This window comes from Equus caballus, chromosome 7, assembly GCF_041296265.1.
Source record: "Equus caballus isolate H_3958 breed thoroughbred chromosome 7, TB-T2T, whole genome shotgun sequence".
Lineage (NCBI taxonomy): Eukaryota > Metazoa > Chordata > Mammalia > Perissodactyla > Equidae > Equus > Equus caballus.
The window spans coordinates 15,240,345-15,268,021 of record NC_091690.1 but is presented as its reverse complement, the minus strand read 5'-3'; the positions used below and the strand labels follow the sequence as shown (position 1 = coordinate 15,268,021).

Here is a 27,677-nt window from a genome sequence, read left to right as displayed (position 1 = left end):
ACTATGTAATAGTATTATCTTAGGAACTGTATAAACATGCTGATTCCCACCTCCATTCAGACCTGTTAAATCAGAATCTTTCTAATTGGGCCCTGGCTGGCTCCTGGCATATGGCAAGCATATACAGAAAATTATTATTATTATTGCTTTTAGTAGTAGTAGTCATCGTTTTCATTGTAGCAGTCAGAAAGTTAGATAGCAGTATTTGTATTAGTGATGATGGTAGGTGTAACTTTTGAAGTTTAATTTGAATACTAAAGGATAGACTTTTGTAAAGTTACATATCTAAGGTAGCAGTTTCTCATGGTAGTTGCAGACATAGACTCTATATTCTATTGTTACTTTAACAAGTTTCCACAAATTAAGCACCTTAAAACTGTACTTATTATTGTCTTCCATTTCTTTGGATCATAATTCAAGGTGGACTTGACTGCATGCTCTGTTCACGCTCTAACAAGGTCAAAATCATAGGGCAACCAACCTGGGCTCTTCTCTGGAGATCTGAGGAAAGAATCTGTTTCCAAGTTCATTCAAGTCCCCGGCATAATCCATTTCCTTGTGAGTGTAGCTCGAGGTCCTTGTTCCTCATTGACTGTCATTCAGGGGCGACTTCCTGCTCTTAGAGGCCACCTTCATCATTCCTTCTCATGTGGACCCCTCCATCTTCAAACTAGTAACAATGCATTAAGTTCTTCTCAGTCTTTCAACCTCTTTGCCTGCCCCTTCTGCCACCAGCTTGGGAAAACTTTGTACTTTTATAGAGGCTCGTGTGATTAGGTTAGGCCCATCCAGATAGTCTCTCCATATTAAGGTCAACTGTGCCATATAGCACAACATAATCAAGAGTGATATTTCATCATATGCACAGACTCTCAGGAGTAGGGTATAACATCTTTGAGGGCCAGTTTTAGAATTTCTGTCTTCCACACTGACATTTAAGGTGACCTCTTTTGGCCCAGTTTTCAAATTCTTGAGAATCTCTAGTTTTGTGACCCTGAACTATTTGATTTTTCTCATCTTGCATTTTTTTTTCCTTTTTCTCCCCAAAGCCCCCTAGTACATAGTTGTATATTCTTCGTTGTGGGTCCTTCTAGTTGTGGCATGTGGGATGCTGCCTCAGCGTGGTTTGATGAGCAGTGCGATGTCCGCGCCCAGGATTGGAACCAACGAAACACTGGGCCACCTGCAGACGAGCGTGCAAACTTAACCACGTGGCCACGGGGCCAGCCCCATCATCTTGCATTTTTTTAATCTATAAAACTTCATATAAAATAATAATATTTACCTCACAGTGTTGGATTAAATGATACAATGCATCTAAAATCTTTGAGACCTCTTCAATAGTATTTGCTAATAAATGGTCATAGTTGTCGCTATTGTTGTTATTGCTGATTTTTGCTATCATATAAATTCCTCTGGGTGTGTTATTCATCATATTACAGGCACAGTGGGAAAGTAACTCAGGCTTAAATAAGGCAAATTTCTTAAATATTTTGTTTTACTATTTTCATTAGGAATTTTAAAAAAGAAAAATAGAACATAATAAACATCTGTTATCCACTATCTACAATTAGAAAATATTAATATATTGTCATCTTTTCTTTAAATAATTTTTATGAAAGAAATTAAACAATGTGGTATTTCTCTTTGTGCCAATTGCCTCTCTATTGCTTCAGAATCAGCCACAATCACGGTTTTGATATGTACCTTCCTGGCTATATTTTAGTATGTTTACTGAGTGTGGCTGGTGCATGTCTAAAGCTTTTTTTAAATTTTGGAAATTTTATCCTACAGTTATCACTTGTAACTTTCTTTTATTCATTGAACATTAGAGTTTCACTATCTCTCCAAATTAAAAAAATAAAGGTGTAGTAGAAAACATAGAATTTTCTTTGTGACTTGAGTATAAAGAAGTATTTTTAAAACATGATATTAGAAGCACAAATAACAAAATGAAATAAACTAGGCTAAATCTAAATCAAAAGATTTTATACAAGAGAATAAAGTTAAAAAATAAGTGTCATTGGGGGCCAGCCCCGTGGCTGAGTGGTTAAGTTTGTGCACTCCACTTTAGCTGCCTGGGGTTCACCGTTTCGGATCCTGGGCACAGACCTATACCCTGCTCATCAAGCCATGCTGTGGCGGCATCCCACATGGAAGAGTTAGAATGAACTACAACTAGGATATACAACTATATACTAAGACTTTGGGGAGAAAAAGAAATGTGTCAGACTAGGAGAAGACGTTTGAAACATCTGCAGTGGACAATGATTTAATATACACAATACCCCCACAAATTAATAAAAGAAAACCCAAATAAACACTTAATGCAATAGAAAGATGGGTGCCTATGTGAGCAGGTGATTCTGTCAGGTTTTGGTGATGATGATTTTAAACGCTCACTTTGGAGTTGCTGGTCGGACAGATGGGTAGACACTGTAATTAGGTCTCCATTGAGGCCGGCTACACTCAACCCATCCATGGAAGCCAGTCCTTTGGGATACGGCCAAATTTCTCCAACATGTATATGTAGGTGGATCTCCAAGGAGATTAGCCCCAGTTCATCCACCAGAGCTTAGTGAACTTTCATGTGAGTCATCATTGCTAAAAATGTATCAGATTAATTATTTGACAGAAAAATTCCCAGAGGTGAGGATTCATGAGCATAGGTTGTTTTTGTTTTCCCACGTGGAAAATGAAGTCAGGGAAGATCTTGTGCTTTTCAGAGATCGTAGCTAGAATCAATGTCCTAGCATACATTGGTCATGGAGCTTCTTGGATTGTTGGTAGTGGGCAGCAAGGAAAAGAAAGACATAGTGTTAGGAAAAGATATGGGGATGATACAGAGAGAGGATCTTACAATTTAGCTTAAGGCAGGCTCTCTATAGGGAAAACATGTATTTGTTACCCTTTGCTTCTATTTTGAATTAATTATAATTTTCACTGTAAAACCATCCCAGCTACAATGGTTGGTAGGCAAGCGGTGGGAAGGGGTAACATAGATCATTTAGCGTTTATTTATTTATTTATTTTTTGCTGAGGAAGATTCACAGTGAGCTAACATCCATGCCAACCTTCCTCTATTTTTTAGTATGTGGGCTGCCGGTACAGTATGGCATTTAACAGAGTGGTGTAGGTGCACATCCGGGGACCAAACCTAGGCCACCGAAGTGGAGTGCACTGAACTTAACCACTAGGCCACTGGGGTGGCCCCATTTACCTTTTAAAAAGTTGGATTTTTAGGCAGAAAGCATACTATAGCCCAACTGTATCCTTTGTTTTAAAGAATTAATGGGAGTAGTGAATGGTTTTTCTTAGCAAATCTGTAGAATCTAAAGGGCATGAAGTAGCCATCTAGTCCACATTTCTAGCCTTAGACAGGATACAGGTCATTGCAGGAGTTCTCAGGCTGCCTTTGTACCTGTTCTTGTAGTTACCAACCCACTCACATACTCAGAAAAGTCCTTCCTTGTGTTTAATTTGCCTCTTTCAAGCCAAAACCATTTTGTTTCTTTCTGACTTTAGAAAAATAGGAAAAGAGCTGGCTGTTATATTATCTTTTTAGTAATTACCTTACATTCTTTAACATCATTATTGCAAGCTGAGGTTTTGTTGGTGGTGGTGTTTTGTCAATGAAATACATGGATTATGATCCAGTGTAATAGGTCCCTAAAGTTTAGTGCAACCGGTATGTACGGCCCAGGCAACTAAGCCATGTGTGGGAATATGGAGAGGCTACAGGATGAGATACCAGGAGGGCCTCCACTCACCAGCACTGTCAAGATACCATCAATATTTTGGCAACATTTCTAGCTACCAAATCTTTTTTTGTTGTTTGTTTTATGTTTTTTTGAGGAAGATTAGCCCTGAGCTAACATCTGCTGCCAATCCTCCTCTTTTTGCTGAGGAAGACTGGCGCTGGGCTAACATCCGTGCCCATCTTCCTCTACTTTATATGTGGGATGCCTGCCACAGCATGGCTTTGTCAAGCTGTGCCATGTCTGCACCCGAGATCCGAACCAGCGAACCCCGGGCCACTGAAGTGGAACGTGTGCACTTAACAGCTGTGCCACCTGGCCCGCCCCTTACCAAATCTTTAAAACGACAACATCACATCTGTTTTAAAAAGCTGAATGCTAAAAACCTCAGAACACACCCATAAAAAGATTATGGCACAAAGAGAGATGTTGGAAACATTTAACTACGAGTAACCTTTGAATATGATGTCTGTCCTGTCACATGGTGTTAGTTGTTAAAATGAAAATAAGGTCTAATCTATTTTGTTGAACTAAATTTATCGGAGTGAGCTGTAGGAAAATGAATGTTTCTTTTACTGAGGTGAATTCAGGATAGGCTTGTTGCAGCAATAAATCTGAGAAATATTTTATTTCTCAGGCAGAGGCAATGGATGTTTATTTGCTGCTTAGATTTTTTACGGTAAATAGTATGCTTAGATTTAAAGCATCTCTAAACCGCTTGTCACAAGAAATTCGTGGCATTTCAAATACATTGCTGATTTCTTTTAATAATATTTACTAATTTATGTCAAACAATTTTAAAAGGTCTCTAATCAGCTACAAGAGAGAATTATCTGCTTACTTCCTCAGGAAAAGCAAATGTCTTATCAACATCAAAAGATTTTATCTGGTCTTCAGGTAGCAGAAAACCTCTCCATCTAATGATGTTCGAATGGGGAGAGGGAAGAGCCTTTTGCTAAAAGATGATGTATTATTTCAGCCCACTTTCCATTAGAAATAAAATTAGGAAAGTACCCAGTCTCTTGGTGGTTCTCTCTTTGGACAAAAAGTCAAAGGAGGTGGAATTCTGTAGGCAACCACATGCAAATCACAGGCCACCAAGACTACTCAAGAGCTGAGTTTCTGCCTTCCTGGAGGCAAGAAAGGCAGTGGAGTCAAATCTACACGTTGCGAATAATTGGCTCATATACCCCTGTGTTATAGAAGTGGAGGATGATGAGGGGACCCATGATAAAACGCAACATTATGTAAGTGTGAAACTAAGCAACTGGTAGAGGGGTATAATCAAAAGCTTTCATGACCCCCTGAAAACTTATGGCCTCTAGTTCTCTGAATATTTGTGGGCTGTGCTGATATAGTTCCCACCTTAGAGGTGAGGTCATGGGCAATCAGAGATGTTTAAATGCAGAGACTGCTGCATTTGCTTCTCCTGGTTGAACATCTCTCAAAAGGATTTGTGCTATATATACCTCAGCACTGAGGAGCTGTGATTCAGCAGAGAGGTTGTGCTGGGAGCTGAGGTTTATTGCCAGACCACACCAGGGCTGCCCACATTCATTAAGAAGAGAGTGACAGAATGCTACTTAAAGATCGCAGCTCCGGGAACTGTGCATAGTTTTTATATCTGTATTCCATTTAACCCTTGCCATAAATCTACTACGTGGGGATTTGTCTTCCAAATTTACAGAAGATAAAACTGAGATAGAGAAAGTAATTCTCCTAGTTTCCATAGCTGGTGAGTGGCGATATTTAGATTTGAACTCAGGTCTGTGAAATTCTTGATGCCAAGTTTTAAAGCTCTATATCGCCTATAAATACAAATTGCTATGAAAGTACAAAGGAAGGATAAGAATCAAAGTCTTGGTGGTCAGGGACACCTTCTCAGAATAAGCAATAACTGTATTAAGCCATATTGAACCAAAACAGTTAAGGAATCAAAGACAATGGAAGAATAAAAGATTCTGTGTAGAGAAACAGCACGTGCTGAATCCCAGAAGTGAGCCAGACCATGGGGATTTATCAGAATTGCAAACACTTTATAACTAGATGGCACTAGTGAGTAAGCAGCAGAGGATTGTAAAAGGCCTTATGATTTATGTTAAAGAGTAGATGGTTTGTTGTAAGAGAAACAGGGACTTATTAATGGATTTTAGATTGGCAATATTAGAAGCAGTCCCCAACCACCACGCCCAAAGAAGGAAAACAACTAACAGCCTTATAACAGTGCTTGGTTTTATGAAAGCAAGGAACAGGAAGGAACATGAGAGACATATTTATATCAGTGATAGTGGTGGAGGCCAAATGACTTTTATGTCAACGACCACAGTAATCAGACTGAAGTGCTGGCCTTTTCAGATGCATTATCACAGAGAGATAGCAGGAGAGCAGCTGAAAGCAAGTGAAGAAGATGACCCTTGGCAGATATTCCACTCCTGGGGCTGGCAAGGAGGCAATAGCAACATAAAGAGGGTAGCTCCCAGGCTGCAGAAGGAATTGGCAGGTGTTGAGCGAGGTCATCACATATTCAGGTTTACTGAACACAGATGTAAACTCTGACTGATCATTTGGGGAAAATGCACACTCAAGGGCTGAATTAACATGCTTTAATACAGTCTTGCAGATAAATATGAAGGTATCCTTCACATTGTTTTTCCCAAGCTTTCTCAAAAAAAAATTAAACACTTGGAGAAAACGGATGAAGCAAAGTCTTTGAGTGATTTACACAGTATGACCTCTTTCATCACACTTGGCTCAACCCTTTTAGAATGACTTAGCCACAGATCTATGGAAGGGATTCTTGGAGAGATTAACACAGCTAGGGGATAGAGCAGGCTTCAAACTAGGAATTGATCAAGGGGAGAAGAGAGTGTGAACTTGTTTGAGTTTTCATCACATTTCCAAAAGTTGAGTTACAAATGGCACCATTAATCCTTTGCCTTTTAACTGGTGTGGAAGTCGAGCATAGCTTATGTGGGTCATTGACTGGCAGAAAATAATCTAATATTTCCTTCATGAAAGGTTACACACCTATTAGTTCTCTTACTTTTCTCTCCTGATAACTATGGTGCAGACTCGCATCACTTAATCCCTGATTTACATTGACAACATTTGAACTAGTTTCTCTCACCTTCAGTTTTCTGTCACAGACTTTGCAAACAGAGATTTATCTTCTGATTCTACCAAACTGTACCTACCACTCTAAGAATCTTTATTTAATTATTCCTCATGATTGAAGAAATAAAGTTCAAATACTTTAGCACGACATAAACAGGTCTTGACTGTGACCTCCACCTTTCTTGAAATGTATCTCCCATCACTCTTTCAAGGGAAAACTCTGCACTAGCAAAACTGCTTCATGCAGTGCTTCTCCACATGTACAACTAATGGAGCAGGGGTGAATGCCCTCAGCAGCCATTAAACCCACAGCCTTCTTCTGAGCTGCTTCCTTTTGTGAACAGTGTCCAAAAATTATTGACCCATTGATTTGCCATGGTTTGCACCACCTATGAGGCAGTCTATCTGGTGCTTAAAAGTAAAGAACACATAGTGAGTTCAAATTCTGCCTCTTCCCTGCTTAGCAATGTGAACCTGACCAACTTTTGCAAGCTCTTTAACAACCATATTCAACTGGGACATAAAGATTACCATGGTGTTTACTGCATTGTGTTGTTTTGAGGCTTAAACCATTTGTTATATATAAAGAGCTTGACACATAGTAAGTGAACCATAAATGTTAGCTATTATTATTATTACATTTATGCAACAACTCTGAAGACTTGCCTGCTTTTCAAAGTGTCAGAGATCTTAGGGACAATTTCTGTGTAGGTTGAAGTAGTACAATTTCATTTAAGGACTGAAGTCAACCTCAATCAAAAGTTCTTTTGAGTCTTGAGCAAAATTGAGTCTGGGACTTTGAGAGGTGCTATGGAGGGCCCAAAGGAAAGCAGGAGATAGGATCTGTGTAAGTATTTTAACAAGTTTGGTTCTTTTCAGGAGAACATGAGGTATGAGTGCCCACCCTCCTCGCTCAAGCTAAACACATTACTGTTGAGCTCATAGTATGACTAAGACCCTTGGTTTCATATTAGATGATGTCCAGACCTCTTGGTACTCTGTGTGAATGAGAAACAGCTAAACACCTAAGAGATTCTATTTCATGGTCTGATATTTATTCAAAGATTTTATTTTACCCTAAATATGATAATGTTTAGGATACTAATTAAACTTATAATAGTTCATTACTCCGGTTATTTTTTTCAACCCTCTGTGTTTAGAAGCTCACTCTTTCTATCTCTCTGTCTCTCTGTCTGTCTTTATAAAGAAAAACATTTATCTGCGGTAGAACACCATAGAACTAATGTCTAATGTCTTAGAACTTCACACACATGACTTAGAGAACAAAATATGGTATAAAAGTGTTAATTAAAGCTGCTATGATTTGCTTCAATTGTTTACAAGAATTCTAAAAGAAAATAACTGGATGATTAGATAAACTCTTTCGGTAAAATCGCACTTCATTTTTAGGCAACACTACTCTCTGTAGAAAGGGAGATTAATGCTTCCCTTTCTCTCTACTCCCCTCCTCATTTCATTTACAAGAAGGAGTCCAGAGCAAAGGACTTAACAGAACAGCCCAGAGTTCTCTCATCCATTGGCCGACATCAAAGTTATTGATCTGGTCATAGTTTCTAGAAGTAGAGCCTTGTCAGAAGGAACATATATAAGCCTGTGTTGAGAAACGCAAGCTCTACCACCAACATTTCCTTCTTCTTCAGCTCACTACTGGGTCCTGACAGCTTCTCTTCACTATGAAAAGGGTAAGATTCAAAATTTGGGTGAGGCCTTAGGGACAAATGACCTTTAAATGCACTTTTATTACTGGCTGTAACCATTTCCAGTTTAGACAATAAGAGTTCTCCAAATGGTCCACCCCAACTCATTAGAGACCTCCCTTGTGAGCAGAGCTGATAGATTAGCAGGATGAGCTATAGCCCCATCAGCTACAGTTGGTCTTTAGGTCCTGACTCACTATCTCTCTCTCCCACCATCGATTGTACCCAGTGGATAGATATGAATATATTTAGGTGATGAGTAGAAGGTAGAAATTGGAACTGAGTTCCCTATCAAATACCACATTCTTAACCTCATCCCATCCATAACATTTTACATAGAGTTTATGTGATCTTATTCTAGATAGTCTTTTGTAATTCACAAATTAAATGTCTACTTTTTAGAGAAAATCTTTTGAAGGTTATCTATCAGTCTACTTAGTAAAGAGTTAGCCTCTTGAATCAAATGAGCTGAAGACTACAAAATTGACCCTTCACTGTTTTCAGAACTGTCAGTTACGTAGAACTCTGCACTTACAAGACATTCTAAGTGACCTTTACTTCACCTTTCTTTGAGGTTCTTATCACAGAGACACTGGTGCTATCAGCGGGGCTATTATGGGGATAACACACTGAAGTTGCAATAATTTCTAGTTTCCATTTTCAAAGGAAATATATTCGGTCAAGTATGTGCTAGCCTTTTTCTTTCACACATAACTTCTCAATTTAAAAACTTTTTTAGTTTATCTTAGCACTCTCCCTCCAGCCCCTGCACACCACCAGACAGAATATTTCACAATTACTACAAAGGAGGGAGATTGTATCTCTTTATGATAAGTTAAAAGCACAAACTGTGTGTTTGTGAATATACACAGAGACAGAGGCCATCAATCTCTGAGAAATTAACTTGTGAAAGGCTTTGTTATTTTAGGAGGCTCCACTGGCTTGAAATATTTTGGACTATTATGGAGGAAAGTCTATTTTCTAAGTGTTGCAATTAGTGAATGTCTGTGAACAGTAAAAGACCACAATGCAATGCAAAGTGAAACAAGCTAAGTAACAACATTAAAACAACGTTCGTATGATCCATTGCACACTTTGGACTCACCATTCTGTGGCAGTTCTCCTTTCCACTTAGCTAGACCTCGCATCCCATAGTTTCAACTTCTGAATTCTTCTGCTTACACTTCTGACCCCTGAATCTTCCCAGACTCTGTCCCTTACCACTACCTCTTAATTCAGCATACCCCACTCATCGTCAGTCAGAGACTGACGAGTCTATGTTGTATGAAAAACTTGAAGATGCATCTTGTTTCAAGGTCAATCTTGTATTAAAAAATATACTTGAATCAGGATAGAGGAAGACCCCAGTAAAGACACAAATGTGACAGTGAACTCAGATGTTCAGGGGAGGTGCATTTGGAGGTCCTGGTTCCTGTGGGAAATGGCAGAAAATACGATCAGACTGATTTTCATAAAAGTGTTTTCTGTGGACCGTAGTCTTGCAACATGTCATATTGTATATCCCTCCTAAAATTTACTTGTACATTAACATATTAAAGGGGCTGAAGCCTTAAGTGAGTTAAGCTGTTAACTTTTGTTCAACCCATCATTTCCCAAATTTGTTTTACCATAGACCATAATAAACTTTATTATATAGTTTTCTATAGGACACACATTAGGAAATGTTGGACTCTACGTGCCAAGTAGATTATAAGGGACCTAGAATGCCAGTGTAGAGTTTGAATTTTTTGCTCAACAGGCAGAGATATTGAGTAGGAGATTTCAGTGATCCAGTTCAGATGTTAAGAAAAGTCTTCTGTGAGATGAACTAGAGAAAACAAATATCTTGAAAACCGGAAGACCGCTAATGAGATAATTGCAAGAATTTTATTTGGTATACAATTGGATTATGATAGTGGCTTTGAAAATAGAAAAGAGAGAAGCTCTGGAGATGTGGGCAAAATAAATGGTATCAAAACAACAAAAGAAGTAGCAACAACAAGATCATTGAACAGAAGGAAGGAACTGTGAAAAAAAAAAAGTGAAATGAAACTAACCCACAGGGAGTGCCGTCTTGATACATACAATGAAAACTAGGTTGGAATAAATGTGGTTAGACACACATGGAAAACCACTCAGGCCATAAGAATGTATTGAATCCAAATAATGAGCCAGATTTTACTGTTGTTTTGTTTCCCTGTACAAATCCAGACAATCAGTCTTATTATTTTACAGGTATATACAATGTCATCTCCAAGGAGGCAAGGTCATTAAAACAACCTTATAGTGTTAAGGAAAAAAGTCCTCTAAAACTGTAGTTTTATGTTATTCCATTATATCAGAATTACCTGAGGTACATATTAAAATTAAAATTCATAGTCAGAGACCCGAGAATCTGTCATTTAATTACTACTATTGTTGATTTTAAACACACTGAAGTTGAGAACAGCTGCAGGATCCTCAAAGCTAGCATACATGAAACTCTTTGGCTACTTCTTGTGGCAGCTGTGGGAATGCGCCTGGCCAACCTCTAAAGGCAGGGGTATCAGTGAGCATTGTCCCACAGCTGCTGAGCTCCGAAATTGGTCCTTTGTTGGTTTTCAGACCACTCCTCCCTTGAGCTACCACTGCAGTGGTACTGAGGCGGATCCAACTCAGGAGAAACAGGGTTCCTCTGAGGACCAACTTTGCCTCGAGGACACCCCAAGAGCTTTGCCGAATCTTCCTTAGAATACCTAGCAGTCTAGTATGCTTTCATACACCCTTTTCTCTCTTTCTCCTTCACTCAGGTCGGCTTTCATCACAGTCTGGTGGCTCTCTCAGTCTTCCTGTCTATTTTCCTCATGTATAGGTTTTCCTTAGTAGAGTCTTTGCGCACTTAATTCCTTCTCGGTGTCTGCTTCTTGGAAGACCTAAACTAATTCCCTTCTCTGTAGTTTTAATAAACTATGATGAATATGGTTTCTCTATTTACTAATGACACCTGGTGTGTGTTCTCATAATACAAACAGTTGAATTGTTTTAGGTTCATTGACGTAGAATATACAATACAATTTACTACTAATAATAATAACACTTTATTGCACGCTTGTGATGGGTCAGACAGTGCACTAAGTATTTACATCCATTATTATAATCATTGGTGTGCTGGTACACAGTCTTAAAAAGAAAAAACAGACAGCTTTTTAAATAGCATTCGCCAATTTTTGTGGTGTAAGCACTCCCACCAAGGCCAATTTCAACCTATTAACAGCATTAACAACCAAGTGGCATAATTTTTGAATATATAACACTTGGGTCCTGCAAGTTTGTAGGAGTCTGCCTGAACACACAAGATTAGCCTACAATCCTCCTTATAATTTTTGAGGTAGGTTTTTAACCCCAATTCTACTATTGAAGACACTCAAGAAATTAGAGAAGTTAGGCAATTTGTCCAAATCACAGGTCTAGAGTTTATACACAGATCTGAAAGACCATTAAGCTAACCACTACCTAGGTTCTCCTAGGGCTCTTTAGACTGTCAGTCATAGCTAGTTTAAGCCAAATAAATGAGGAAGGAGGCTTAGTGGAAAACCTCAGACATGTCTCATTGAGTGCAAGGTCAGTTTAGCTGGGCCTCAAAAACTTATCGAGACCAGGGACTTCAGAAGCTATTCAGCTTCTCCTCACTGCTTCCAGGTTCCTTTCTGTGCCTGTTTGACTTCTCTCTATGGGTAAACCAGCATGCACCACCTCTGTGGTTCATGTGGCAGGGAGAAAGAGAGTCCCAAGCTTGTGGGATCATATTTTAGGTATAAAATCATTCAGAGAGACAATTTTCTCTCTATTCTAAACTCAGAATCCCTAGGAAGGGACTTTGACTGTGCCAGCTTGGGTCATGGGTCCACCATGATCCAATCAGCTGCATTCTGTCTTTAAGTAATGGGAGAATTAAAACAGGAAATGTTGTAAACCAGACAAATACTCCAACTGGGGTCTACAGCATTATATTTACATGGCCAAAAAAAGATATCGTTAAACTGTAATATAGCAATGTGTATTAAAATAATCTAACATTGTTTTTTATAAATACAAACACCTAGGCACAATAATCTCCCTAGGTTATTAATCTTTAGTTTATTACTCTTAGATTACTCCTGGTTTTTGTAAGTCTTGAAAAAAATCAAAGTCACTGTGATTTCTTTACTCTTGGTTAAGCCCAATTTTGGTGGTGGATGGGGAGCGTCCAGGCTTAGACCTTGTGAACCAGCCACCATAGATTTCAAATCCCTTGATGCATGTGTATATATTGCACATGTATTTAGTTCAAGACTTCCGTTTATGCTGACCTTCATTCTTGTGGTAGAAACCAGCTACTTGCAACTTATCAAACAAACCCCCACTTGCTCTTCCTCCTTCACTGCTCAGGAGTTGTAGGGAGAAAGGAGGTTGACCACCAAACAGGAAATGGGCTGCTCTAAGCTGAGTTCCTTCTCACCTGAAATTTTTCATGTCTTGTCATATGCCTGGTATCCTCAGCCAGTCCACATATATATGAAGCCACATATATTTAACTCCATGGTGGGGAGGGGATTTTAGTACATACTTAAATAGGGAATAATAAAACTTCTTTTCTTGAGGAAGACTAGCCCTGAGCTAACATCTGCTGCCAATCCCCCTCTTTTTTGCTGAGGAAGACTGGCCCTGAGCTAATATCCGTTCCCATCTTCCTCTACTTTATATGTGGGATGCCTACCACAGGATGGCGTGCCAGGTGGTGAGTGGGTCCACACTGGGATCTGAACTGGCAAACTCCAGGCTGCCCAAGCGGAACATGGGAACTTAACCGCTGTGCCACTGGACCACCCCTAGAATAATAAAGCTTTAAAACAAAGATATAATGTGATTTCTGCACAAGAGGGATACACATACACAGAAACCAAATCTTCAAAGCTTCTTAAGTTTTAATGTGGTGAGCAACATCAGCATTTAATGAAATGTGTCAGGATTTTTAAGAATCAGAGAAAGTTGATTATGGAGTTTAAATGCAAAAAGCAATCTTGTAAAAAGACTTTTTCTTCAGAATACTCCTGGCTAAAGATGAGGGACTAGTTCTACTAGATATCTAAATAAGTAATAAAGCCACAATAACAAAAGCAGCATGCTACCAGCCAGAAATCGATTATCACCGATGGAACAGAATCAACAGTCCAGAAATAGAGCCAGAATCATATAGAGGCTGAGCATACGAAAAAATTGGCGCTTAAAATCTGTGGGGAAAAGATAGATTATTCAATAAATCATTTTGTGACAATTAGCCATTGCAAAGGAACAATAATACTGAATCCGTATTCCTGTTCTAAGATCAAAGTAAATTCTAGATGAAAAACAACTTAAATTAAAAAATAAGGCCAAAAAGTACTAGATAAAAATAAGAGCAATTTACATTTTTTAGATAACCTTGCAAACGGCAAAATTCTTTTTTAAAAGAGGGGAAAAAAAACCCAGAAAATATAAAGTTTAGAAATATGGCTTCTTTTAAATAAAATTTTTTTTAAACAAATCTCCATGTGATAAGAAATCAACAGTAAAATAAAGAGACAGGGAGAGAGAGGCAGTTTGAGATTGTTTCTTTTGATTCCTAGTTTGAATGACAAATGCTCCCATGTGTGATGTTGTGGCAAGTCCAGTTTGAGCACGTAAGTGAACGCATTGGATTCTCTCTCTCCTCTAAATTGTGCAGTGGAATCGCCATAGAAATATCATATGACCCAGCTATCTCACTATTGGGTATTTACCCAAACAACTTGAAATCAACAATCCAAAGTAACATAAGCACCCCTATGTTCATTGCAGCACCATTCACAAGATCCAAGACATGGAAACAGTCCAAGTGCTCATCATCTAATGATTGGATAAAGAAGATGTGGTATACACACAAACACACACACACACACACAGACACACACACACACACAATGGAATACTACTCAGCCATAAAAAAGACAAATTCATCCCATTTGCAACAACATGGACGGACCTGGAGGGTATTATGTTAAGTGAAATAAGCCAGACTGAGAAAGACAAACACCATATGATTTCACTCATATGTGGAATATAAACAAACACATGGACAAAGAAAACACTTCAGTGGTTACCAGAGGGAAGGGGATGGGGGTGGGCACAGGGGCTGAAGGGGAGCACTTGTATAGCAACAGAGAAGAAATATGTACAACTGAAATTTCACGATGTAAACTATTATGAACTCAATAAAAATAAAATAAAATAAATAAATTGCACAGTGGATGCCATCTGTGACACTCTTCTCTTTGGGGATGGCCTGATCCAGGGGAGGAGTTTGACAAATGAACTGAGCTAGTAACCTGGATTCCTCAGCTGGATAAGGGGCAGTCTTACCCTCGTCTAGAATTGTAGGGTTTCCTAGTAGCTCTTTGTCCCCAGGACTCCCTCTCTTAAGTGATTTTATTGTATAAACTTGATGTTAGCTAAGTTTCTTTTCTAGAACTCTGTCATGGCCCTCCCTAGAGGGCTTCACAACATATGCTTTCTTAGCTTATTCTTTTTATCTCAATATCTTAGCAATTTTTAGGAGTGAACTGTTATAGAATTCTAAAACAAATAAATTTATACTTTATCACTTGCATACCAAATAAGCCAACTTCACACTCATAAGTAATCTATTCGCAGATATTTTAAACTGGAGTAGGAGTCATAACAATTGGCTGTAAGTAGACCAAGTGTTCAGGGCCTCCAACGGGAGGGCTGATATTTCATTCCCAAATCCTGTATCATACAAAAGACCAATTTTGACAATCTCTCTTAAATAAATGGGAATAATAATAGTATCCTAAAACTTATTTACTTTTATGAGTTTTAAATGATATAATATATGGTAGGCACTTAGCACAATGTTCAGTATGTAAGAAGCTCTCAATAAATGCTAAATATCACTTTGTTTGTTTTTCATTATCAACATCTTTCAAGCAAAATTATTCAATCAATCACCAAAAATACATTAGTGTAGCGTATTTTCATCTGTGTAGGGGTGCTACGGTGAGACCCTCTGTATAGAAAAATATCATCAAGTCTTTACCCACTATTTCGTTTGGTGATGACGGTGTTCTGCTCTGCCTCTCAGAGGAGAATTTTAATTTAATCATTCATGTTTTTAAAAGGTTAAAATAGATTGCCTTTTTTTGGAAGGATCTGAAAATAGTAGCACTTCTAAATTCACAATTAAAGTCTCAACATATGACACTCTTTTGTAATTTGTCTTAAAAATGCCCTAATTCCTTTTTGTCTTGAAATCATTAAACAGTTTTGTTTAATTAAAAGTGGTTTGGTTTATCATCCTCAAGGTTGAATAATCATTAATTTGCTATGGCTGTTGACTGATTTCTAAACGCACGATTTCCCATTTCAATATGCACCAGTTTACGGACCACTGAGGATCACTTCTGTACTTCAGAAACGCAGGTTTGATGGCTTGATTCAGGAAAATGAGCTTAAAGCACAACAATAATACATACCGTTACACTCTTCACATGTCCCTCATTTTCACGTCTGTCTTTCCTAGTGCACTTCTTCACTTTTCTCAATCTTCATGAACCAGCTCGAGATCTCGGAAATTCTCTTGCATACTTATTTTTTTAATGTTCCCAAAACAGACACGGTGTAAGAAATTCCATTACGATATGGCCACATTCCTTATACTTTCTCCCAAAGGAAGCATTGGAATCTTGAGAGGTTGTTCTCACGTTGCGGATCACAAATTGTACCGACACTGAAGTTTAATTCTTAGAAAGCTTGGCGAGTCCTGAGCAAATTGATAAGTATAGGAGGTAAAGTGTAGGGCAATTTCAGCCTTCCCTTGTCCACTTGCTTGGTCTCTTTCTGAAACGTGGCTGTTATGTATCCCATGTCCCACTTCTTTCCACAACCGGATGTTGTGGAAAATTGGTCACTATATTTCCTTATCAGGGCTGGTTACATAAGTTGCGGGTCCAGTCAAAATGTAAATGTAAGGCCCTTTGTTCAAAAAGCAGGAAAAATATTCTAGTTAAAAGCCATTGAAATATAAAACTTTTTCTTTTCTTCTGCAGTCTCTCTCTCTGGACTTGACAAGATTTTTTAAAATTTGCTATTTAATGTCCCAAGTGAAGAAAAAATATTTTAAATTATCATAAATTTTATTGTCGTCTTTATATTGTTCAATGACAGTTTTAAATTCAAATGTGCCAGTATTAAAATGCCAGTTGCAAACATTTAATTCATATGTGGAATCACTGAAATTGTACAATTTATATTATATTTGGTAGTTTTTACATGCATTTATATTTCACTTTATTTTTTTTGAGGAAGATTAGCCCTGAGCTAACATCTGCCGCCAATCCTCCTCTTTTTGCCAAGGAAGAGTGGCCCTGAGCTAACATGCATGCCCATCTTCCTCTACTTTATATGCAGGAGGCCTGCCACAGCATGGCTTGCCAAGCAGTGTGTACGTCCGCACCCGGGATCGGAACCGGCGAACCCTGGGCCGCTGAAGCAGAACGTGGGAACTTAACTGCTGTGTCACTGGGCCAGCCCTGTATTTCACTCTTGAAAGAACAGTGAAAACACTGCACAAAACTACCATCTGTTTTTTTCATCAGTGTTATTGAGATATAATTGACACAAAGCACTGTATAAGTTTAAGGTGTACAGCATAATGACTTGACTTACATATATTGTTAAATGATTGCCACAATAAAATTAATTAACATCCATCATCTCGTATAGATACAAAAAAAAGAAAAAACTGCATTTTTCCTTGTGATGAGAACTTTTAGAATTTACTCTTAACAACTTTGAAATATACCACACAGCAGTGTTAAGTATAGTCATTGTGTTGTACATTACAATTACATCCTTCGTACTTATTTATCTCACAACTGGAATTTTACGCCTTTTGATCACCTTCATCCAAGCTTCTCCACATCCTGCCTCTGGTAATCACAAAGCATCTCTTTTTCTATGAATTGGGTTGCTTTTTTGGAGGGGGAAGCTGTTTTTCTTTTCATTTATTTTTTTAGATTCTGTATATTAGTGAGATCACACAGTATTTGTCTTTCTCTGAGTTATTTGACTTAGCATAATGCCCTCAAGTTCGCTCCACATTGTCAAAAATGGCAGGATTTCCTCCTTTTTTATGCCTGAATAGCAATCCATTGTATATATACACCACAACTTCTTTATCCCTTCATCCATCGATGGACATTTGGGTTGCTTCCGTGTACTGGCGATTGTGAACAAAGCCGCTATGAACGTGGAGGGCAGATATCTCTTCTACATAGTGTTTTCATTTCCTTTGAATAGACAACAAAAAGCAAAATTACCAAATCATGCAGCAATTCTATTTTTAATTTTTTGAGGAACTTCTGTACTGTTTTCCATAGTGGTAGCACAAATTTCCATTCCTACCAAAAGTGCACAAACTTTCCCTTTTTTCCACATTCCTGCCAGCACTTATCTCTTCTCTTTTTCATGAGATCCATTCTAACAGGTGTGAGATGATATCTCACTGTGGTTTTGATTTGCATTTCCCTAATGATTAGTGATATTGAGCACCTTTTCGTATACCTGTTGGTCATTTGTGTATCTTCTTTGGAAAAATATCTATTCAGGTCCTTTGCCCATTTTTTAGTGGATTATTTGTTTTTTGCTATTGACTTGTATGATTTATTTATATAATTTGGATATCTATTCCTTACCAAATATCCAATTGGCAAATATTTTTCCCGTTCTGTAGCTTGCCTTTTCAATTCGTTGATTGTTTCTTTTGCTCTATCTCCTCTATTTTTATTTCACACGTGTTCTACTAACACTCTACCTTAAGCTTACTGATGAGTAAGGACAAACAAAAAGGAAAAGAAACTATGAATTACTTTATCTTTCCCTTGCCCTCTGTATTTTCATTTTCAGCATAAGTGATTAGCTAATACAGGGAAGTAATACAGTTTAGGAATGACAGGGAACTTTCATCATCCAAATTATGCCATTGCCTTCTTTCCAAGTTGGAAGCAAGTCCTAGTTCCAATGGAAAATATGGGCGCTATCAGTGCCTCCACTTAGTCACAGAAATAACGTTTAATTTGTGCTCCCCTTGAGTCTCCATAATCTCCCATAAACTATGGATCCACAGGAATTCTCTGTTTCACAGGTCATCTTCAATACTGTATATGAATGAGGTGGCGATTAACAGTGAACACACATATTGTACACGCCTCCTCTGCTCATACTCATTCTCCATTGTCCCATCAGACTTCACTTGCAAAACACAAGTTAAAAGATAAAATTGTTAAGAATTTTAAGACAATGATAGCAGGACAATAAACCATGCATGAAGTTGTTCTGAATACAAGGTCTTGTGTGGCTGCACAGGTTACTCATCCATGAGGCTAGAGCTTGTCTCTTATCCATCTTTCGTGACTTAGCTCAAATATTAAAATGCTGTGAATCCCCAGAATTACTTTTTTTATTTCCATATTAATATACACCTTGTACTACAAGCACGTGTAGCACATTGTATTCTAGCTGGTATTTTACTTATTTCTGCTTCATCTCCGAATTACATTGTTAGCTACTTCATCCTTGCATCCTAGTGTGACATTACAGAAATTATTTAGCACATTGTAGATGCTTAAAATTATTGAATGAATGGATAACCATAAGAATTAAAGAATTAATGAAGTTTCGCAATAAATAAAACATTTTATTTAGAGTATGTCATTTCTAATTGTGCAATAAAAGTTTTTAAAGTGACTTTAAGTAATATCAAATGTGTTTATGTATATGGAATGCTTCTAGTATGTTGAAAATATTGTATGAAAGTGATGTCTTGTTAAATCATCAGAACATCTCTATAAGGAACAATTAGAACTACCATTTACCGATTGCGCACTATGAACCCATGGTCTTTTCTAGACACTTGAAAGCGTTACTTGATAAATTTCTGTAACAATCCCTTAAAATATGTGTAATGACCCCATTTTCCAGATGAAACTGAGGGTTACCCATAGAAAGTGACTTTTTCAAAGTTATACAGATGCTAAGAGACAACATTTAGACTGCAATTGATTACACGCCTGCTAGGCATTTACAAACTCCAGTAGTTTTGCAATACCTCATTATTATCTGAATAAATTTTTCAGAAAAAACAAACAACCCATATAATGTACTCTACATTTTTCTTTTAATTTCTTTTTTTTTGTTCCCTCTTCTATTTCTTTCTAACAAAAGTAAGGGTGTGAACCCCTTTGGTCACATACCTCACTGCTTTTCACCCATTGGACAAAGGCGGTCCTGGAGTTGCCCTGGCCTGGCCTGGAATGCCTTCTCTCCTTCTCCCTAAGGATTATTTATTCTTCTCAGCCCAGTTCAAGTCCTCGCCATGAAGCTTTTCATAAAGATTACCCTAATAATCCCTTTTTAAAAATCTGACTCACGTTGTAATTTAGCCTGAAATCCAGTGAGGACATGGCCATTGGTTAATTTATTAATTCATATATACTTTTTGAGTACCTGTTATGTGCCTGATACTGTTTCTTGTGCTGGGAGGACATCAGTGAACAAATATGTAAAAATTATCAACCCTTATGGAGCTTATATTCCAGAAAGCATGCTGAGCTTTTTTAAAAGTTTTTTTCCTTGTTCTCCAATCGCTTTGTGTGGAGTTTGACATGAGGAGTTTTACTTATCTAGATTTCAAGTACCTTAGAAGAACTGAAAATGCTATTTTCGTGACATAATATTTTGAATTTCAACATTGCTGACCATTTAGCAAATATTTGGTTGAGTAATTGCACTTTTATTAACAGAAAGTTACCTAGATATTGACGGAGAAGGCAATTTCAAATAATTGCATTTATTCACATAGTAATAACCATTAGTAGTAACTATTTTTTATAGTTAAACAAATTTAATTTTTGAGACTTTACTATGTGTTCTGCACACTGGATATATTTTTATTTAATTCTCACAATAGTCCAATGAAATAAATATTATTTCTAATTTACAGATCAGGCTTTTGGAGGCAAATTTATTTGTCTCAGATTACACATTTTTTAAACAGCAGAGTTGGGCTTAAAATCCAGGTATTTCTAAATCCAGAAGGCATGCTGTTTACCAAAATACTATAATTACTGCCCAACTAGGAAGTAATCAACTTCACTAGGACAGGAGCTGAAGCCGATTGTATATATCTCACACATTTCTTCATTAGCTAGCTGTATATCTGAAAATGGCTATCTTTAATTGGTAAATTCATGGAGGATACAATAGCTTTAATGCCCCTCACTCTGCATGCTGGATGAATACTAAACTAACTAGAGAGATAGATCCACATATGCATATAACCATAAAAACATTTAGAGAAAACGCTCCTCGTATAAGCTATTCTGTGTCTATTTAAAATGCAGTCAACAGCCTAAACCTCGAGGCTCCCAGTATGGTGCTTCAAATCCCACAGATGCAGCATAAATGAAGTGTTGCAGTACAGAAGGAGCATAGTATTCAACAATGATGGCAGGGATCCATGCCTGCGCATTGTAGCTTTCACGACGTTTCTGCATGTTGGAAATTTAAAAGGTTGGAATCTTCAGCTGGAAGGAAACTTGACAGTCCTGTAGAGAGAGAGGCAGTGTATTGTTCTGGAACTATATAAACTCAGAGCCAGTCAGATGTACCTAGCTTCAAATCTAATCTCAGCCACTTTTAGTTGCACGTTGAGCTGAGTGACATGACCTCTTCGAAATTCACGATACTGTTCAATATGCCTGCGCATTGTAGCTTTCACGACGTTTCTGCATGTTGGAAATTTAAAAGGTTGGAATCTTCAGCTGGAAGGAAACTTGACAGTCCTGTAGAGAGAGAGGCAGTGTATTGTTCTGGAACTATATAAACTCAGAGCCAGTCAGATGTACCTAGCTTCAAATCTAATCTCAGCCACTTTTAGTTGCACGTTGAGCTGAGTGACATGACCTCTTCGAAATTCACGATACTGTTCAATAAAATGGAAATAATAGTAACGATCTTAATAAAATCAGAAATCCTTTGTGACACATACTCGGCAGATAATAAGTCTCGAACAAATGGCAGCCACTATTATATGTCCCAACTCACTCATTCTGTCTGGAAACTCACCCACTTTTCAGACTGCAAAACTTATTTTTATTCTTGACAGCCCAGCGGCAATATCCACTCTCTGAATCCCAGACCCAGTCACTCAGAGAATTAGATGCTCTGCCTCTCTTTGCTAACATCCCTTTGCATCTGCCTTGTAATAACACGTCCCACATCGTTATTCATGTGTGCTTACCTTTCTCATCATCCTCACTAAACTGTCAGCTCTTGAGACAAAAACTGTCTGATTCATATTTCTATCTACAACTCAGAAGGCCCTAATAAGATTTCTCTGGAATATATGAATAAATGAGAAACCTGATGCCTAAAGTGAGAAAACAGGTACAGGAGTTACTAGAAGTGGCAGTGGAAAACCCACCTGTTATTTTTTAATCTTCTGCTATATTCACTGTCAGGAGACATCATCTCTGGTAAATACCCAAAGAATAAATTATAGTTAGGAAACCAAATAAAAATAAATAAATGTTGTGTTCTATTTTCTTGGTGATTATTTTACTCCTGGCTTTTAGTTACAAATCTTTGGAAGATAATAAATATTTTAAAGCAGCTGGTGGTCAAATGTTAGGTTATCACTCCAAGTTTGTCACTAGATGTCTGGAGTTCTTACCCTGTCAGGAAGTGCCATGTGTCATGTGCTGATACCACACTGTGACAGCGATGTCATATGTAAAACCAGACAACAGCTTAAGCCCTGGAACAGTCTGTTGGCTCTGGCTTATATGACACAAGAGATTACTCGGAGAGGGTTCCTGAATTTTAACTGGAATAACAATAGGTTACTTTAATGAAGTTATGAAGCCCTGAGAAGTCACAGGATCATAGAGCTAGAAAGAACGTTAAGATCATGTAGACAAATATTATCATTTAATATCTGAGAAAATTGTTCAATAACTGAGATGTTCAATAACTTATCTAAGTGCAAATTATGTTAAAAGCTGTGTAAGATCCAGCTTCCACGGAAAGCCGTTCACTGTGCCAATTGTTTCACAATCATTATGTACTTTATTAACTTAAAACCGCTCTCTTCCCTAAAGCTGATCCTTATTACACATAGCATTTAATTTGACCTTTATATTGATGACCCTTGAAAGCAGGGTATTCTTTTGATTAACAGCTTAGATAAGGAAAGGAATGCTGAGAAAGGTGGTATCTTTAACTCTGTATCAGAGAAAGTCACTGGTGGAGGCCATTCATGAAGCCCATACTTGATTCTTTGAACTGTATTTTTTTGCCACTTCTTTACTCAAACCAACCCAGACTAATAGGGTTTTTTTTAATTATTATTGCTGTTGTTTAGCTTTTTTATTAACTAATAATTTTTTACAGAAGTTTTAGGTTCACATGAGAATTGAATGGAAGATACAGAGATTTCTTATACAGCCTCTGTCCCTGCACACATACAGCCTCCCCGACTATCAACATCCCGCAGTGCAGTCATACATTTGTTACAACTGATAAACCTATATTGACGCATCATAATCACTCAATGTCCATAGTGTACATGAGGGTTCATTCTGGGTGTTTTACATTCTATGGGTTTTGACAAGTGTGTAATAACATGTATCTGCCATTGTAGTATCATATGGAATAGTTTTATTGCCTTAAAATTCCTCTATGTTGTGCCTTTTCACCCTTCCCTCCTTCCTCACCGCTAGCAAGCACTGATCTTTTTATTGTTCCCATAGGTTTGCCTTTTCTAGAATCTCATATAGTTGGAATCATACAGTGTATAGCCTTTTCAAAGTGGCTTCTTTCACTTCTTAATATGCATTTAAGTTTCCTCCATGTCTTTTTATGGCTTGGGAGCTCATTTCTTTTTAGGGCTCAGTAGTATTCCATTGTCTGGATGCACCACAGTTTATTTATCCCTTCACTTACTGAAGGACCTCTTGGTGGCTTCCCAAGTTCTGGCAGTTATGAATAAAGCTGCTATAAACATCCACGTGCAGGTTTTTGTGTGGACATAGTTTTCAGTTCATTTGGCTAAACACCAAGGAATGTGTTTGCTGGATCATATGGTAAGAGTACGTTTAGTTTTGTAAGACACTGCCAAACTGTATTACAAAGTGGCTGTACCATTCTGCATGCCCACCAGCAAGGAATGAGGGTTCTTATTGCTCCACATCCTTGCCAGAATTTGATGTTGGCAGTGTTTTGCATTTTGGACATTCTAACAGCTGTATAATGGTGTCTTATTTTAATTTGCAGTTACCTAATGACATATAATGTTGATAATCTTTTCATATGCATACTTTCTGTCTGTAAATCTTCTTTGGTGAGATGCTTGTTCCGGTCTTTGGCCTATTTTTTAATTGGGTTGTTCATTTTCTTGTTGTTGAGTTTTAAGAGTTCTTTGTGTGTTTTAGATAGCAATCCTTTATTAGATACATCTTTTGCAAATATTTTCTCTCAGACTACGACATTGTCTTTCACAGAGCAGAAATTTTTAATTTGACTGAAATCTAGCTTATCAATTGCTTCTTTCATGGATCATGTCGTTGATGTTATATCTAAAAAGTCATTGCCAAACCCAGGGAATTCTAGGTTTTCTCCTGTGTTATCTTCTAGGAGTTTTATAGTTTTGTGTTTTACATTTAGGTCTTCTGATTGATTTTGAGTTATTTTTTGTGAAGGTTGTAAGGTCGGTGCCTAGATTCATCTTTTTGCGTGTGCATATCTAATTGTTGTTGAAGAGACTATCTTTGCTCCATTGTATTGCCTTTGCTACTTTGTCAAAGTTCAGTTAACTATGTTTATTGGGTATATTTCTTGGCTCTCTATTCTATTCTTTTGATCTATTTGTCTATTTTTTCACCAGTACCAACTATCTTGATTACTGTAGCTTTATAGCAAGTTACGCAGTGTCAATCCCCCAGTTTTATTCTTTTCCTTCAACATTGTGTTGGCTATTCTGGCCTCTCAATATAAACTTTAGAATCAGTTTGTCGATATCCGCAAAATAACATACTTGAATTTTGATTGATAGTTCATTGAATGTATTGACAAAGCTGTAATAATAAGATTTTTAAAATAAATTTCTGTAAGAAGAACTATCATTTGATTTTTTTGGAAATGAGATATACTGGCATATGGATATTCTGAACACTTAGATGAAAGAGGTAAAATGCCTTTTAAAAAGAAAATGTTCTCGTCAGTGAAAATATTTGAAAATAAAATTACGTACTAGAAAGCTTCACATAATAAATTGATCCTAGTTTAACACGCTGGGGAATAAACAAGGCTGCAGGCATTCCATGTAAAAGAAATAAATTTATGAGTATTTACGCTATTAATAATTGCCTGCTTCCCAGTGGCTTCATGGCTTCTGCCAAGTCTCATTCATAACACTAACTCCCACTGTGCAGAGTTTGTGAAGAAGACTAGATTAAGGATAAAACAAAGCCTTTGCGTGAGAATTAGTAGAGATGCTCATTTGGCTTACAGACAAGTGCATTTGCTAGAGATTCGATTTTAAACCTTGGTGTCTATTTTACATTTATGTTGTTTCAGTTCAATTAAAGATGTTCACAAGATAAGTTGTGAAAGGTTCTAAGAGATTCTGATACTAGTTTCCCAAGATGCTTAGGCTATACTTGCAGAGGAAGTGTGGCATTTCCACACAGCATATTTCAAAAAGTAAATGTGCTTTCTGCTGCTGCCAGTTTCCTGGATAAACATTTATCTGTTAGTTGTGTTTAGGAGAGGTTCATGTTTCTAGTCTAGACTACAACTTTGTAGAGGCCTTCAATATGCATATATTTATAAATTGCATATACGTGTCCTATCACTATCATTTTATGCAAGTTTTTAAATGCACAAGTATAGAATTTAACAGGATGAGCTATAAAGTAAATACAAACAGATATATGGAGTTACAAGCTAAGGAAAACAGCTAAGAAGAGTATAGAATGCTTGCTTTGGGAAGCAGAATTGGATCATGGAAAGGAGATGAGTACTACTGACATTTCCATTAAAGTTTTTTTGGACTGTTTGACTTTTTAAACAATGCATGATATTGTTCTAATAAAAACCATATCTAAAATCCGAATATACTTTTCCTGCACCATGATAGTATGTCTTGAACACCTCCTAATATATAAGCAATTCAATATGGAGATTACTGGTCTAAACGACTTTGCTCTTTCTCCCTTTGCTTGAAGAAATTGCCTTCTATGCTGGATGCAGCATTTGCAAATAAAATACAAGAAGAACATAATTAAATAAATAATTAAAGATTCTGAGATTTAGTTCTTTTTTATTTTTTTATTAATTAATAAAATATGTACTTTATTGAATACCTACTTGCCAGGTATTGAGAAAGATGCTGGAGACTCAGAAACCAGTCATAAGTGGGGCTGAAAATGGAAAGATCCGATTCTTGATCTTGACTGTGCTATTAAGATATTTTGTAACATTAGGTAAATTGCTTAATCTTAAGCTTCTATTTCCAAATATGTAGAAAGAAAAAGCAAGATTGAGCTGCCATATCCACAGAATTACTTTGAAGATCATGAAGATAACATTTTGTTTATGGGGACAACTTCGGGCTTAGGTGTTCCAGGCTTTTCCTGGAGATGTGAGACAAAGGGGAGATCACAGAGGATGATTATAGGTGAATAGATGAATGGTAAGTACAGAAAAGAAACAATGAGTATGATAAAAGTAGTAACATAAGGATAAAATTAAAACAATACTTGAAAACAGAATGAAGACGTGAAAATGAAACACAACTGAAGACAAGTGGTCAGGGACGTGGTGGTTAAATGCTAGGGTGTAACCCACCAGGTCAGAGGCAAATAATTATGGGCTGGTATGATTCAGGGATAGTAATAGTTATCCCATTTTCACCAAAATGCCTCGTATCTTATAATTATTTGATGATTTTGCATGTAAAATTTAGTATTCTTAAACTTTTCACCCTCCACCCAGTGGTTAATATTATTAGAGTTGGTATTGTGGATACTCATCTTTGGACCTAAGCAAAAGAAGGATCTGATTATGTTGCTGCTGTGGTTTGAAAGTTGCCTGCTTGCCTTGTGGCTTGACTTCCACAGAAGATAACCAAATAAGTCAATAATCTCTTTACATACTTGATATTCTAAGAAAATACCTCTAACAGGGAAAGCAGGTTGGTATGGGGTTGGAGAAGGACTGTTTACTGTAAGAGGAACAGGTACTTAAAAATTCAGGATCTAATTTCCAAATATCCTTTGAAAAAATGATTTTAAGCCTATGTAAGTAAAATGTACTATTAGTGTTGGACTTGGAGGTCATGAAGGCAATGGATAGTAATAACTTCAAAATAGACCTAGACTGGATTCCCTCCTTCATTCTGAATCGTTTTGCTGTGCCATTAAACATTCTGTATCACTGTATTTATCCAGCTGCACAACCAATCAATAGCACATGAAGCTTTCCACCCACTTTAATATTTCTTACATCGACTTTTATTGAACAGAGGTAAAACTTCAAAATAAACAACTTTTTGGACTTGTTTTATGTGGATATGAGAGTCTAAAAGAGAACTGAAGTTAACTCAAAGTCTGAGAAGGAAAGAAAAATATAGTTCAGGATTATTAATGCAACTCAATTCAATAGGTAATTTTGAATACCTACTCTGCAGTTGACATTTTCATTGTTGCTGAAGGAATGCAAAGATAGGATCATTTAATTCAATATAATTCAGCAAATATTTACTTAATGAGTACCTACTTTGCACCAGGTACTCTTTTAGACATGTGAGATGCAAAGATGAGTAAGAAATAGTCTTTGTGTTCTAAAAGCTCACAGTTTATTTGCAAGGAATGCAGATATGTGGTGGTTGATATGATACAGTTGAAAAATACCTATAACCAGGTTAAATATGTTAAGTGACATTAGAGAAGAAAAAATCAGATAATCATCTTTT

The 27,677-nt window shown here is 37.2% G+C and overlaps 1 long non-coding RNA gene across 1 annotated transcript in view; it reads right to left on the bottom strand.

Annotated features, from left to right (window-relative positions):
* LOC138925274 (uncharacterized) overlaps positions 1 to 16,502 on the bottom strand; it is a 57,256-nt gene extending 40,754 nt beyond the window's left edge. Inside the window, exon 1 of the long non-coding RNA XR_011441199.1 lies at positions 16,120 to 16,502. This is a non-coding gene — a long non-coding RNA (uncharacterized lncRNA). The remainder of the gene's footprint in view (positions 1 to 16,119) is intronic.
* Positions 16,503 to 27,677: the final 11,175 nt, after the last annotated feature.